Below are 14340 nucleotides of genomic sequence, written 5' to 3'. Positions count from 1 at the left end.
ACTAGTGGTCAGGGATTATGGGAATTGTAGTTCAAAACGCGGGTGGCGCTGTGGGTAAAAGCCTCAGCGCCTAGGGCTTGCCGATTGAAAGGTCAGCGGTTCGAATCCCCGCGGCGGGGTGCGCTCCCGTTGCTCGGTCCCAGCGCCTGCCAACCTAGCAGTTCGAAAGCACCCTCGGGTGCAAGTAGATAAATAGGGACCGCTTTCTAGCGGGAAGGTAAACGGCATTTCTGTGTGCAGCTCTGGCTCACCAGAGCAGCGATGTCACGCTGGCCACGTGACCCGGAAGTGTCTTAGGACAGCGCTGGCCCCTGGCCTCTTGAGTGAGATGGGCGCACAACCCCAGAGTCTGGCAAGACTGGCCCGTACGGGCAGGGGTACCTTTACCTTTACCTTTACTAGTTCAAAAACAGCTGGAGGCCCAAGGTTGGGAAACACTGCTAGGCAATCGTTCCTGTCTTCCCTGACCATTGGACATACTGACTGGAGACCAAAGTGAAGCAAGGAACATCTGGATTCCCCAATCCCTGTTCTAGCTATTTGAAGGCACTGGGATATTGGAAACATGGGCTATTTTGGGTAAGATGTGTGAAATATAATGGCCACTGAACTTTGGTGTACAAACGCAATAGTGTTCTGAATACTTGCTTCTGGAAGCAGACAAATGGGAAGGCTCATCAACTTGTGATTTAAAAACAAAAACTGGTCAAGGGGTCTAGCCAGGACAGGTTTAGAATTGTCAAGTCTGGTGCAGTATGAGATTTTGGATGTGACAAGGATGGAGTCTGCTGCCTGCCAAGCATGGACACTCCAGGAGAGGAGTGCCAACTTGAATAAAATATGGGGGGGCAGGTAACAGACACTCCAAGTGTCCCTATTTTCCAGGGACAGCCCCAGATTTACAGGTGTCATTCTGGTTTCTGATTTGATCCCAGAATGTCCCACTTTTCCTGATGACACCCCTATTTTCATCAGAGAAATGTTGGAGGGCATGGCGTTATCTGACCCCCAAGCTGTCTGAAGGAGATAAGTAACTATACAACCTTTAGAAGACATCTGAAGACAGCCTTGTATAGAGGTTTTTTTAATGTTTGATGTTTTATTGTGTTTTTATACATATTGGTAGCTGCCTAGAGTGGCTGGGGCAACCCAATCAGATGGGCAGAATATTATTATTATTATTATTATTATTATTATTATTATTATTATTATTATTATTAGCCTATTTTCATCACAGAAATGTTGGAGAGTATGAGGTAAGCCCCACCCCACAAAATAGTTCACAAGACATGGCACACATACAGCATTTGATTGGCAATGCCCATCAACTGGGGGGGGGACCCCTGGCCCCCTCAATTATTTTATTGACTGAAGGGACTGAAGGGATCTTGGGCCCTAGGACTTAGCTCCTATGTTAAACCACAGAGCCTAGGACTTGCTGATCAGAAGGTCGGCGGTTCGAATCCCCATGACGGGGTGAGCTCCCGTTGCTCAGTCCCTGCTCCTGCCCACCTAGCAGTTCGAAAGCACGTCAAAGTGCAAGTAGACAAATAGGTACTGCTCCAGCGGGAAGGTAAACGGTGTTTCCGTGCGCTGCTCTGGTTCGCCAGAAGCGGCTTAGTCATGCTGGCCCCATGACCCGGAAGCTGTACGCCGGCTCCCTCGGCCAATAAAGCGAGATGTGCACCACAACTCCAGAGTCAACCACGACTGGACCTAATGGTCAGGGGTCCCTTTACCATTATGAAGAGATTGGGCCTGCCACATTTTGGCAGAGTCTCCCAGCACACATTGTGGGAAGTTAATAGAAATTTTGTTTAACAGCAACAACACACAACCACAGAACACGTGGCTTTTGTGACAAAATGCCCAGTGCCAACCCTGAGTCAAAGAGATCAAATGAACAGAGAAAGTAACTGCTGGTGAGCCACCCTACAATAAGGAAAGATCGTTACTTTCTTCCCTTGCTTCTTTGTTCCTAGAGTCATCCAAGTAGCTGCAGCTTAAGAAAACAAAGTGAGACGAATCCTAGTTTGGTCCCATAAAGCAGTTCTTCAATTCTAAACTTTGCATGTGGTTTTTAACTTAAAACAAATGCCCTAGTTTGTGTCCTAGTTAGAAAGCAAGACAGATAACATGATCCTTTTGGTTGAAAAACAACAACACACATATTCAGGAAATTGCATTCCAGAATATTTTTTTATTTTTTTAACCTTTCCTCTGGCATTAGATGACAAGAGAGATCAAGCATATCTTCACCACCATCACACCCTGTTCTCTCTGTTTTTATTCAAAAGCATCACTTTTCCATTACATTAAATAAGGATGTTTCCAGGCAGGCGGGACTTAATATTACAGGTTAGCCATTAAGTTATCACAAAACAGTCACAGGTAACAGTTTGCTTCGTTAATTTGCCAGATTTGCCTGGATGAATCCAGATTAAAAATACGTGCTAGCATTTTGATGCTGACAATGTTGTGTGGACTCATCCCATCCCATGGTATACACCTGTCTGGAAGCATCTTTGGTCTGTAGAACTTGAACATGCTTTCATTTCTTTCTGTTATCTTTTAAAAAACCATGTTCAAGTGCCTTTTAAATGTTCAGCATTCATGGTTCTGTTCTGATGTTGTTTCAACTGTGCTCATGTCGTGCTTTTATATTTCATGTACTTTTATATGTTGCCCAGAGGACAGATTAATATCCCTGATTGGCTTCAGCAAAGTGAAGGTATTGTAACTTAGATGAAAGGTGCTTGTTGCCTAACTCAGCCTATTTTGGTCCAGAGAGTCTTGCTGGATTGATACTAAAGCAACAGCCTTTTGATTTGGCAGCAGTGAAGAAATCAAAAGAGAAGTTGTGCCTCTAAGACTAAAACCAAATCAAAACAGTTGAATCACTTATTCAGCTAATGTACACTTGCATTTCACTCTATGGCAGTCATTCCATACATGGTACATGATACCAGACAGTCGGCCAATCGATCAATCAATCAATCAATCAATCAATGGCTACTTTAAGATCAAAGTAAAGGTAAAGGTAAAGAGACCCCTGACCATTAGGTCCAGTCGTGGCCAACTCTGGGGTTGCGGCGCTCATCTCGCTTTATTGGCCGAGGGAGCCAGCGTACAGCTTCTGGGTCATGTGGCCAGCATGACTAAGCCACTTCTGGCGAACCAGAGCAGCGCACGAAAACGTCGTTTACCTTCCTGCTGGAGTGGTACCTATTTATCTACTTGCACTTTGACGTGCTTTCGAACTGCTAGGTTGGCAGGAGCAGGGACCGAGCAATGGGAGCTCACCCCATTGCGGGGATTTGAACCACCAACCTTCTGATCAGCAAGTCCTAGGCTCTGTGGTTTAACCCACAGTGCCACCCATGTCCCTAAGATCAAAGTATCCCCTGCCTAACAGAGCATACTGGTCACTATAACTTTGTAACATTATGTGTTCTGCCCTACCTGCTTCCCAAGCAGCCATCATTGGGGGCAGGTAATTCTGCATCAGGTACTATTGGCTCCTCCTATCAGTCTTAGGTCACTTTCAGGTATTTTGCAGATGGGATTTGATTGCATAGGTGAATTCATATTCAAATTCATGGGTTTTTTATACTGGGTTGTTTTTGTTTTGTTTATGTATTTTGTGTTTTTATATTGTGGCTTTATGTTGTAACTGCCCTGAGAGCTGTATAGGTATGGGGCGGTCTACAAATTTAACAAATAAATTTCATCTCATGAATAAAGTGACCTGGTACTCTGGCGCAACAAAATCACATCTAAAAACCCACAAACATTTTACTGCAAATAAAGTTACATGAAAATGCATTGGAAAGTGTGGGATAACAATTGCCTGATGTGATGTCATCAAACCTCCACACAAATCAGAATGATGCAAGAGGCCCCCATCAGAATTGATTGATTGATTGATTGATTGATTGATTGATTGATTGAATTTATATACTGCCCTGTACCCGGGAGTCTCAGGGCGGTTCACAGAATAAAATCAAGATATAAAACCTTTTTTCATATTGCCATTATTCCTCCTTACTCCCGTTATTTTTAATAAACAATACTTATTTGTTTTTTTACAGTGCCTCTTGAAATCCCACTAACGTTGTATTTATACCACATATGTTTTTCAGATAATCCACCAATTTTGAAAAAAGGGAATGTGTATCAAAGGTATAAATATGGATGATTGTCAGAGGCACTGAAGGAAGTTCAAAACAGGTATAATTTGTTGTATTCGGTTTAAAATGTATAACTGGATGAAAATCAATAAAATTTATTTAAATTTATTTAAAAAATAATAATCAAGATATAAAACCACAAAATACATAATAAAAATAAAAACAACAACCCAATAGCACCCCTCCACCACCACAAAAAACCCCCACATTTTAAAAGGGCATAGTATGTAAATCAGATCAACCAAAGTCCTGGTTAAAAAGAAAGGAACTTACCTGGGGAGAGCATTCCACAAATGGGGAGCCACTGCAGAGAAGGCCCCGTTCTTGTGTTGCCATCCTCTGGACATCTCAAGGAGGAGGCACATGAAGGAGGGCCTCAGAAGATGATCTTATCTGATGGCTCTTCAACAGAGGTCAGCAAACTTTTTCAGCAGGGGGCTGGTCACTGTCCCTCAGACCTTGTGGGGGTCAGACTATATTTTTTTGGGGGGGGAATGAACTAATTCCTATGCCCCACAAATAAGCCAGAGATGCATTTTAAATAAAAAGGCACATTCTACTCATGTAAAAACACACTGATTCCTGGACCATCCGTGGACCAGATTTAGAGGGCGATTGGGCCAGATCCGGCCCCTGGGCCTTCGTTTGCCTACCCACGCTCTTCAAGATGTAACTTTTACGTCAAGTATCCCCAGAACCTGCACTGGTTTTAACTGCACTTTAAACTTTTAAAATTGCCATGCCTTTCCATAGGGCTTGCTTCATTGTACATTTTACAGTAATTACGGATGCTTTTAATGTTTTGATGGAATTCTTTTAATGTGCATTTTAATTATGTATGCCTGCCATCTTCCACGTTTTTTTGCCAGCCATTCTTTCACTGTGGGTGGTAACCTATTTCCTCCTTTGAGCAACAGGCACACAATTAGCAACAATTAAATTGCGCATGAGAGCCTTATCCTTGTGTGTGGAATTTACTTGTTCCATACCTGTAAATGGCTTAGGAGCTATTTTGGCATGTCAGTGGCATATAAATTATAAAGAATCATAGTAATAACAATCTACTTCAAAGGAAAGGCTGGTGGTCAGAAGAACAAAACTAGGGGAAGGCAATTGAAGTTTACAAGAGGGCTTGATTTATATTGTCTCCTGAGAACCTCCTGCAGCTGGGGTGGTTAATCTCATACAGAGAAATACTATTTGTTGTTATGCCAACCTCAATTCATTATGCACACCAAGAAGTGTGACTGTAAATGAAGGTGTGTTCAGATTTGCACAACCAGAAGATGGAGTAAGACTGGTATGCTAGCCATTGGCTAGAATTCTTACCAGCAGAGAGGAAAACACTTAAAAATTAAGGCAACCTCCTTTTTCTCATCCCCTTAACTGCAAGTAAGAATAACAAACTGAGCTCAGTTCTGTTCCTTCCTGAAAGATTCCAAACTCTGAAAAGACCCTTTGGAGTGTTAAATAATTTTTAATCACTTCATTAAACTCGTAAGGAGATTTGTAAAAGGAATTCCCAAAGGGATATGCTGTTTAAGCAAGAACTAAGCATTTTGATGGTGCTTTTTGAGTAGCCAGCAAGAGCTACCGGTAATTCACTTTTATAATTACACACATAGTCCTGCATTAAAGTTTTGCTTTTAAATGTCTGAAGGGAGTTAAAGAGCTGGAAAGCTATGGTGTTTAAATATATATATTGAAAAGGGGTACAATTTGAACACTATTCAGCTCACAGAGCAAGCTCTGCCAGCAACATTCCTCTACCATTTGAGACTCCAAGAGAGTGGAACCTCAGGGAATTATGCAAAATGGAGTTGCATGTGAAACAGTTTTGACTTTGGCTCATTCTTGAGGTTAAGTCTTGATCTTGCAACCAAAGCTACCCAAGAAAAGAAATCACTCTGACAAGCACACTATCATTATTAAACTATAATTTGTGTGTTGGTGAGCTAGCATTAGAGCTGGTTTAAACATGTCTAGAAACACTGGAAGCTGACTTCTATTGAGTCAGACCATTGATGCAATGAGGTCCTGTACACTGCCTACTCTGGCTGGCAGCAGCTCTTCAGGGCTCCCAGTTAGGACTGTGCATGCTCAGTTGCCATGGAATGCTGACTGATTGTTGTGGGAGGGAACTGGAAAACCAGAGATAGAATCAAATGGGACTAGCCGGAATCCTGAACAGAACCCTCCACAACGCAAAATTTCACTGCAGGATCCCACTTACACTAATCTAAAGTGTATCATTTTAATTAAAAAATTAAAACTCCAAGATGCTGCCATTCAACCCAGCACCTTTGCATTCATCAGCTGGAGAATAGTGGCAGGTGGAACCAGTGGCGTAGCGTGGGGGGTGCAGGAGGGCCGGCCGCACCGGGCGCAACATCTGGGGGGGGCGCTCCACGGGTTAGGGGGGGCAAATTACTTGCCTTGCCCCGGGTGCTGACAACCCATGCTACACCACTGGGTGGAACAGAAACACATAGAAGACTGTGTGCAGATTCTTCTGATCTTGGATAGCTCAGTCAGTAGAGCCTGAGACTCTTAATCCCAGGGTTGTGGGTTCAAGCCCCACATTGGGTGAAAGATTCCTGCATTGCAGGGGGTTGGACTAGATGACCCTCATGGCCCCTTTCAACTCTACAATTCTATGATCTCTGTGTAGAACAGGGGTAGCCAATGTGATGCTCTCCATATGATATTGGGCTACAATTTACATCAACTCTGACCACTGGTTAAAAATGGAAAAGTTGGGGAACGGGTCCAGTATGTCTTTGAGAGGGTTAGGTCACCAGTTGCTGCAAGCCATACTGATTTTTAATAATAATAATAATAATAATAATAATAATAATAATAATAATAATAATAATAAAAAATTACTTCCCCCTGCTTCTTTGTTAATTCCAAAAACACCTGTGAGATTCCACAGAAAGCATTTCATTATTCTTTTCCCCACAGTGTGAACACTTATCATCTTGCCCAGAAACCTCCTGAGATAAACTTAGCACTTGAAGAAACATAAATGGAACAGTTGAGGAGTGATTCCCTCTCATCCAGGCCAGCCACAAATTTAGGCTGCAATCCTGCGTGCAGTTGCGCTATTTAAATCCCATCAAAGTCTGCGGGGATTTGATCAGCCCAACTGTGTACAAAATTGCAGCCTCAGGATTTCAGTCTCAGGGGGGGAAGCCTGTGAATATTAACTGCTCTTTCTCTGGACGGTTACTGTTCTATGTTATGGTTTGCTTTCCTGTTACCATGGAGGTTGTTAAGAGCAGCGACACTCCAGGTCCACAAGTAGACCAAAGGCCGGATTTCCTCTAAATTCTTGCAATTATTTCAAGACATTCTTACTGTTGCCATGTCGGCATCACGGTTGGCTGCAGCTTATGCTCTCTCCATCTAGGTGACCGTTTGATTTCTGCACCGATTAATGTATTAAAAATATCTCCTATGTGGTGTACAGAAAACTGAAGCAACAATAAGCAATTTTGTTGTTGTTTAGCCGTTTAGTCATGTCCGACTCTTCGTGACCCCATGGACCAGAGCACGCCAGGCACTCCTGTCTTCCACTGCCTCCCGCAGTTTGGTCAAACTCATGCTGGTAGCTTGGAGAACACTATCCAACAATCTCATCCTCTGTCATCCCCTTCTCCTTGTGCCCTCCATCTTTCCCAACATCAGGGTCTTTTCCAGGGAGTCTTCTCTTCTCATGAGGTGGCCAAAGTATTGGAGCCTCAGCTTCAGGATCTGTCCTTCCAGTGAGCACTCAGGGCTGATTTCCTTCAGAATGGATAGGTTTGATCTTCTTGCAGTCCATGGGACTCTCAAGAGTCTCCTCCAGCACCATAATTCAAAAGCATCAATTCTTCGGTGATCAGCCTTCATTATGGTCCAGCTCTCACTTCCATACATCACTACTGGAAAACCATAGCTAAGCAAAAAGACACAATTACATATGAAAAAATGCCATGTTAAAACAAAGCAGCAGCATACAGTCAGCAGTTGGGCAGCACTTAAAACTGTTGACTTTCTTGTGCCTGCTGGATCTGGATCCTTGGCTATCGTGTTTCTGGATTTAAATGCTCACAGTAGGTGAAATAGCAAACATAGATTGAAACAGAGGCGACAGCAGGTGGGCCTGAGAGCAGGGGGACAGAATAGGGTTATCACTGCCAAACATTTATCTAAGTCCCTTTACTAAAGACAGACTGTGCCAGCTTTTCAGAGTTTGGATTGCTTTCCTGTGGCCATCTGGGCACGATTTGTGCCATCGAGTGAATGGCTGGCATATTGGATTTAACCAGGTGCTGTTCACAATCTTCCAACCCTCTCTTCATTGACCGAGGGACTAGAAACTTGCTAAAGACAATGAAGACTGGGATTCACAGGATTCTGTTATTCTGCACTCGGTACAAATTTGTGCACAAGCATCCCATGATCACTATATTGTAGATCAAGGTGGTCTACACCTGGAATACTGTGTCCAGTTCTGGGTGCCACAATTCAAGAAGGATGGTGACAAGCTGGAATGTGTGCAGAGGAGGGCAAACAAAAGGACCAAGGGTCTGGAAACCAAGCCTTATGAAGAACAGTTGAGGGAGCTGGAAAAGAGGAGACCGAGAGGCGATAGGACAGCCATCTTCAAATATCTCAAGGGCTGTCACATGGAAGATGGAGCAAGCTTGTTTCTCCTGCTCTGGAGGTTAGGGCTCAATCCACTGGCTTCAAGTTACAAGAAAAAGTTTTCAAGTAAACACCAGGAAGAAGCTTCTAAACAGAAACTTCCTCTGGATATTTTCTCCCTCAGGATATTTTCCTTCATTGGAAGATTTTAGCAGAGGTTGTATGGCCCTCTGTCATGGGTGCTGTAGCTGAGATTCCTGCATTGCAAGGGGTTGGACTAGATGAACCTTGGGATCCCTTCCATCTCTCTGAATCTGTGACTTTCCAGATGTTTCTACGCTGCAACTCCCATGATCCCTCAACATTGGTGTCATGGTCTGGTTCACGGGTGATCAAAGTCCTGGCAGGGAACGTCAGGACCGGCCGGGGGCAAGGACCAGGTGGGAGCAGGAACGGGGTCCAGAAGCCAGGAGTCTGGAAGCCAGGAGTCTGAGGGTTAGAGAGCTGGGTGTCAAGAAGCCAAGGGTCAGGAAGCAAGGAGGTAAAGTCCAAAGATCAAGAAGCAGGGAGTCAAGAAGCCGAGGTTCAAGGATCAGGAAGCAAGAACCAAAACACAGCAAAGCAGGGAGCATGTTGCCGTGGCAAAGAGCCAAAGGGAAAATGCTGACCTTATATCCCTTCCCAGCTCTTGCCACCAGGTGCTGTGAGTAACTAATCAGCCTCACCTGTGAGGCCGCGCCTTGCCTCTCCAGAACAAATTTAGGAAGGCCCCAGTCCTGCAAAGTCCTCTTGGTCACAGGGCCTGGCTCCTGCACACACACCTGACAATTGGTCACATTGGCTAGGGCTGATGGGGGCTGGAGTCGAACAACATCGGGGGGGGGGGCAGTAGGTTCGCCCTCCTGGCTGTAAATCCTACACAGCCCTCATATGACAGTAAGCATGAGGCAAGAGCAATTTCACAAACCCTTTTCCTAAATTGAGCACAGCACAGCTTCACATTTTTATCAACTGCTGCGGTCACCAGATTTTCGTTTACTTCCCTTTATGAATGCACGCACTTCTTTTGTTCCGCGGCAATGTCTTTAAAATGGTGCAAAAACATAATTACCAGAGGTGAAAGTGGGATGGGTGTACACATATCACAAACAGAAATCCTTTCAAGCTTGCTGCCAGCTTTTGGGGCGAGAATGTTTGTCTTTATGTCAATGCTTTTATTGCAAACCCATTGCCCTTTTAAGAAGATGTGGAAGTCCTATCTTTTAAAGGCAAGAAGTGCACTGGAAAATGTAGCTCTCCACTGTGTTTCTGTTTTCTTTTTCCCTGATACTGACTTCATCCACTTATGCACTGCAGTCCTCTCATTCTAACACGCAGGCTATTGTGTACAACAAAGAGAGAAGCAGTTCGTAGAAAATGGACTTCAGTCTCCTTTTGCTCTTGGGGGGGGGAGGACTAGGTAGAAGTGACTAGGGCCACTTGCGAAGCACAATTCTCCATAGAAATCACATGTGAACAAGTTAATTGTCCTGAACTGGCTCCAGCTCCTAGAAATGAGGTCTGAACAGCAATATATTTCTTGCAATGAAACCATTGTTTGAAACACGAGCTGGACTTTTTGTAACTACAAATGGAGCGGGGTGAACCTTTGGCATTTAACATACAGAATGTGCACCAGCGCATTCACTTCTTAGGCATATAGTGGTACCTCGGGTTAAGTACTTAATTCGTTCCGGAGGTCCATTCTTAACCTGAAACTGTTCTTAACCTGAAGCACCACTTTAACTAATGGGGCCTCCTGCTGCCGCCATGCAGCCAGAGCACGATTTCTATTCTCACCCTGAAGCAAAGTTCCTAACCCGAGGTACTATTTCTGGGTTAGCGGAGTCTGTAACCTGAAGCGTATGTAACCTGAAGTGTCTGTAACCTGAGGTTCCACTGTGATACACAGTTATAACAAACTAGGAAAAACACATGGATTCTTGAAGATGTAATGCATCACACACCTGTTGGATCCTGTCTGTGGCTCCTATGAAGGTACCTCCTAAGTTCAGCACCGTATTTTTTCCCCCTCACAGGAGTGAGTAACAACCAATTCACTTATACAGGAAGCGGTAAAGGAATGCACAGGAATCGGAGCTGAGCCTGTTTCTTGTCCCTCCTGACTCCTGGCCTCAGAAGTGTATCTCAACATCCAGGCAGGTTCATATGGGACAGCTAGCTTTCCCAAACCAGAGGCCTCCAGATGTTTTGGACTACAACTCTGATAATCCCTGAGCATTGGCCATGCTAGCTGGGACTGATGGGAATTGTAGCCCAAGCGTTAGAGGGCACAACAAACCTGGTGGAGGGTGCCAGGATGGGTAAAGTTGAGGAGCAGAAGGCAGTCCTCAAAATAGGCTGCCTAGGAGGTTAAAAAGATCCTGTCTAATTATGCCTGGGGGTGGGGGAGTGTTTTATTGATGACGAGATAATTGGCAAGATATGTTCTTATTGATCTTATCTTCCTTGTGATAGTTTTATGCTGGTTTTACACTTGTCTCTGTGCTGGTGGGACGCAGGTGGTGCTGTGGGTAAATCCTCAGCGCCTAGGGCTTGCCGATTGCATGGTCGGCGGTTCGAATCCCCGCGGCGGGGTGAGCTCCCGTCTACGGTCCCAGCTCCTGCCCACCTAGCAGTTCGAAAGCACCCATAAAGTGCAAGTAGATAAATAGGTACCGCTTTCTAGCGGGAAGGTAAACGGTGTTTCCGTGTGCTGCGCTGGTGCTGGCTTGCCAGAGCAGCTTCGTCACGCTGGCCACGTGACCCGGAAGTGTCTCCGGACAGCGCTGGCCCCCGGCCTCTAGAGTGAGATGGGCGCACAACCCTAGAGTCTGTCAAGACTGGCCCGTACGGGCAGGGTACCTTTACCTTTACCTGTGCTGGTACAGTTTTGTGTGTTGATTATCCCCCCCCCAAAAAAGGAGTGCCATCAAACATGTGATGCCTGCCCCTTCCATCTGCCTAAAGTAACAGAGTCCAGGAAAATCTTGATCACTTGTTTCGCCTGATTGTATAAAGAGGCTCTTCAAACATCTTATTGACCCATGTTATGCATTTGCGCTCGACTCCCTGAATTCACAGCTGGGACCTAGTTGACGCTGCCAATTTTTTCCTTGGATGCGTGACCAGAACCATCCACACTGACCAAGCCTATCACAGCCAAAACATTTTGGCTTACCCTGAATGAGTTCCGACCTGTAAGACCTCAGAGGTCTCTGTCCACATCTCAGCTCTTGTGGCATGCAGAACTCAGATGTCAAAGGCAGGATTTTTTCCCTTCCTTGGTTATTTAAACCCTCCCCGCTCTGCTTAAGGCTCCCTTAGGGAGAAATATAACCAAACCCACTGTAACATACTACAGACCTGAAACGGCTCTTACAATGTTCATTAGTTCAAGTGCCTATAAATCCTTTCCTGTCTCCTTCAAGCTGACTCTATATGCCTCATTACTGGATGGAGGTACTGGGACTCCCTGCCAGAAACCTACAGCTAATTAGAAGAAGGATGCAAAAAATTACTTGTGCATTAAAGGCACTATTTTTAGCTTTGGCACTTCTGCCTTGTTCATTAAGGGCAACACTAAATGTCTGCAGTTTGGAAGCTATTACTTCATCCTGCCCACCTTGCTGTGACGATAAAAGCCACTCTTTCTGGTGCATACTTTGCCTTAGAGATTCATTTCACTTTCAGTGCAAAACTAACATACCCTCCAACATTCCTCCGATGAAAATAGGGACGTCCCATTCCATAATGATAATTTTACTATTTATACCCCACACATCTTATTGGGTTGTCCCAGCACCCTGGTCATCTTCCAACATATATAAAGGTAAAGGGAACACTGACCGTTAGGTCCAGTTGCGGACGACTCAGGGGTTGTGGCGTTCATCTCGCTTTACTGGCCGAGGGAGCCGGCGTACAGCTTCCGGGTCATGTGGCCAGCATGACTAAGCCGCTTCTGGCGAACCAGAGCAGTGCACGGAGCAGTGCACGGAGCAGTGCCAGAGCGGTACCTATTTATCTACTTGCACTTTGATGTGCTTTCGAACTACTAGGTTGGCAGGAGCAGGGACCGAGCAGTGGGAGCTCACCCCGTCGCAGGGATTCGAACCACTGACCTTCTGATCAGCAAGTCCTAGGCTCTGTGGTTTAACCCACAGCGCCAACCACGTCCTTCATGGCAAATATGGGTTTGGTGCCGTGTAAAATTGTGGGGCGGGACGCAGGTGGCGCTGTGGGTTAAAGCCTCAGCGCCTAGGACTTGCCGATCGAAAGGTTGGCGGTTCGAATCCCTGCGGCGGGGTGCGCTCCTGCTGCTCGGTCCCAGCGCCTGCCAACCTAGCAGTTCGAAAGCACCTCCGGGTGCAAGTAGATAAATAGGGACCGCTTACCAGCGGGAAGGTAAACGGCGTTTCCGTGTGCGGCTCTGGCTTGCCAGAGCAGCGATGTCACGCTGGCCACGTGACCCGGAAGTGTCTCCGGACAGCGCTGGCCCCTGGCCTCTTGAGTGAGATGGGCGCACAACCCCAGAGTCTGTCAAGACTGGCCAGTACGGGCAGGGGTACCTTTACCTTTACCTTAAAATTGTGGGGCAGAGTGTGTCTCCCCTGCAACATGTACCAATTAAAAAGGGGGGGAGCATTGGACCAAGGAACAAAATATTTTAAAAAGATAATTCTAGGGATGAATCTGGGAAATTTCTCTGTGTTGCAAGATTTTATCAGTCGCTACCATAAACAAGGGAGGGGGAAAGTAGCAAGAGAGAGAAAGAGATAAAACTTCTGGACCAATACACACAATGAAGCTACAATTTCCTGTAAAAGGAATCAGGTTGTTGCTAGCTGCAGGCACCACTCACACCCTGAAGATTTGACCGATAGTAACCTCAAGCACACAAAGAAATAGACTCAGCAAGAATTGAAAACATGCTATTTTGCTGCCAACATTCAGCAAGATCAAGGAAGGAGGCTCTGTGCAGTTGAAGCTATGCAAAATATAACCTTTTCAGAGAATGGAGCAGGGGGAAATGGGATTTGAACCAAAGAGAATAAACATTTAGAAACATTGTGTGTGTGTGTGTTCATTTTATCCCAACTGCTACATACTGATGTGTGGAACTATCCTTTCAGTTTTGTTTTGTTTAAAAAAAATGCTTTTGAATTTGTTATCTCCATTTCTTTTCCTTTAACATGGATGCAACTTTGTTACAAGGGAAAAACTGGAGCATGATGTGGATTAGGGAAGAGTTCTTTTTTCGTTATCTCAGATGTTACTGAAGTTCAGTTTCAGAACTGTGAGTCTGTATCGGATTTAGAAATAGAATCACAGAATTGCAGAGTTGGAAGGGACCACAAGGGCCACCAAATCCAAACCCTTTGCAATCCAGGAATCTTTTGCCCAACATGGGGCTTGAACCCGTGGCCTTGAGATTAAGAGTCTCTTGCTCATAACTGCAGCTTTAAACATACTTATGTTA

The sequence above is a fragment of the Podarcis melisellensis genome, assembly GCF_964234715.1.
Source record: "Podarcis melisellensis genome assembly, chromosome: 17".
Lineage (NCBI taxonomy): Eukaryota > Metazoa > Chordata > Lepidosauria > Squamata > Lacertidae > Podarcis > Podarcis melisellensis.
The sequence above is the reverse complement of the archived record's forward strand: the minus strand, read 5'-3'. Positions refer to the sequence as shown.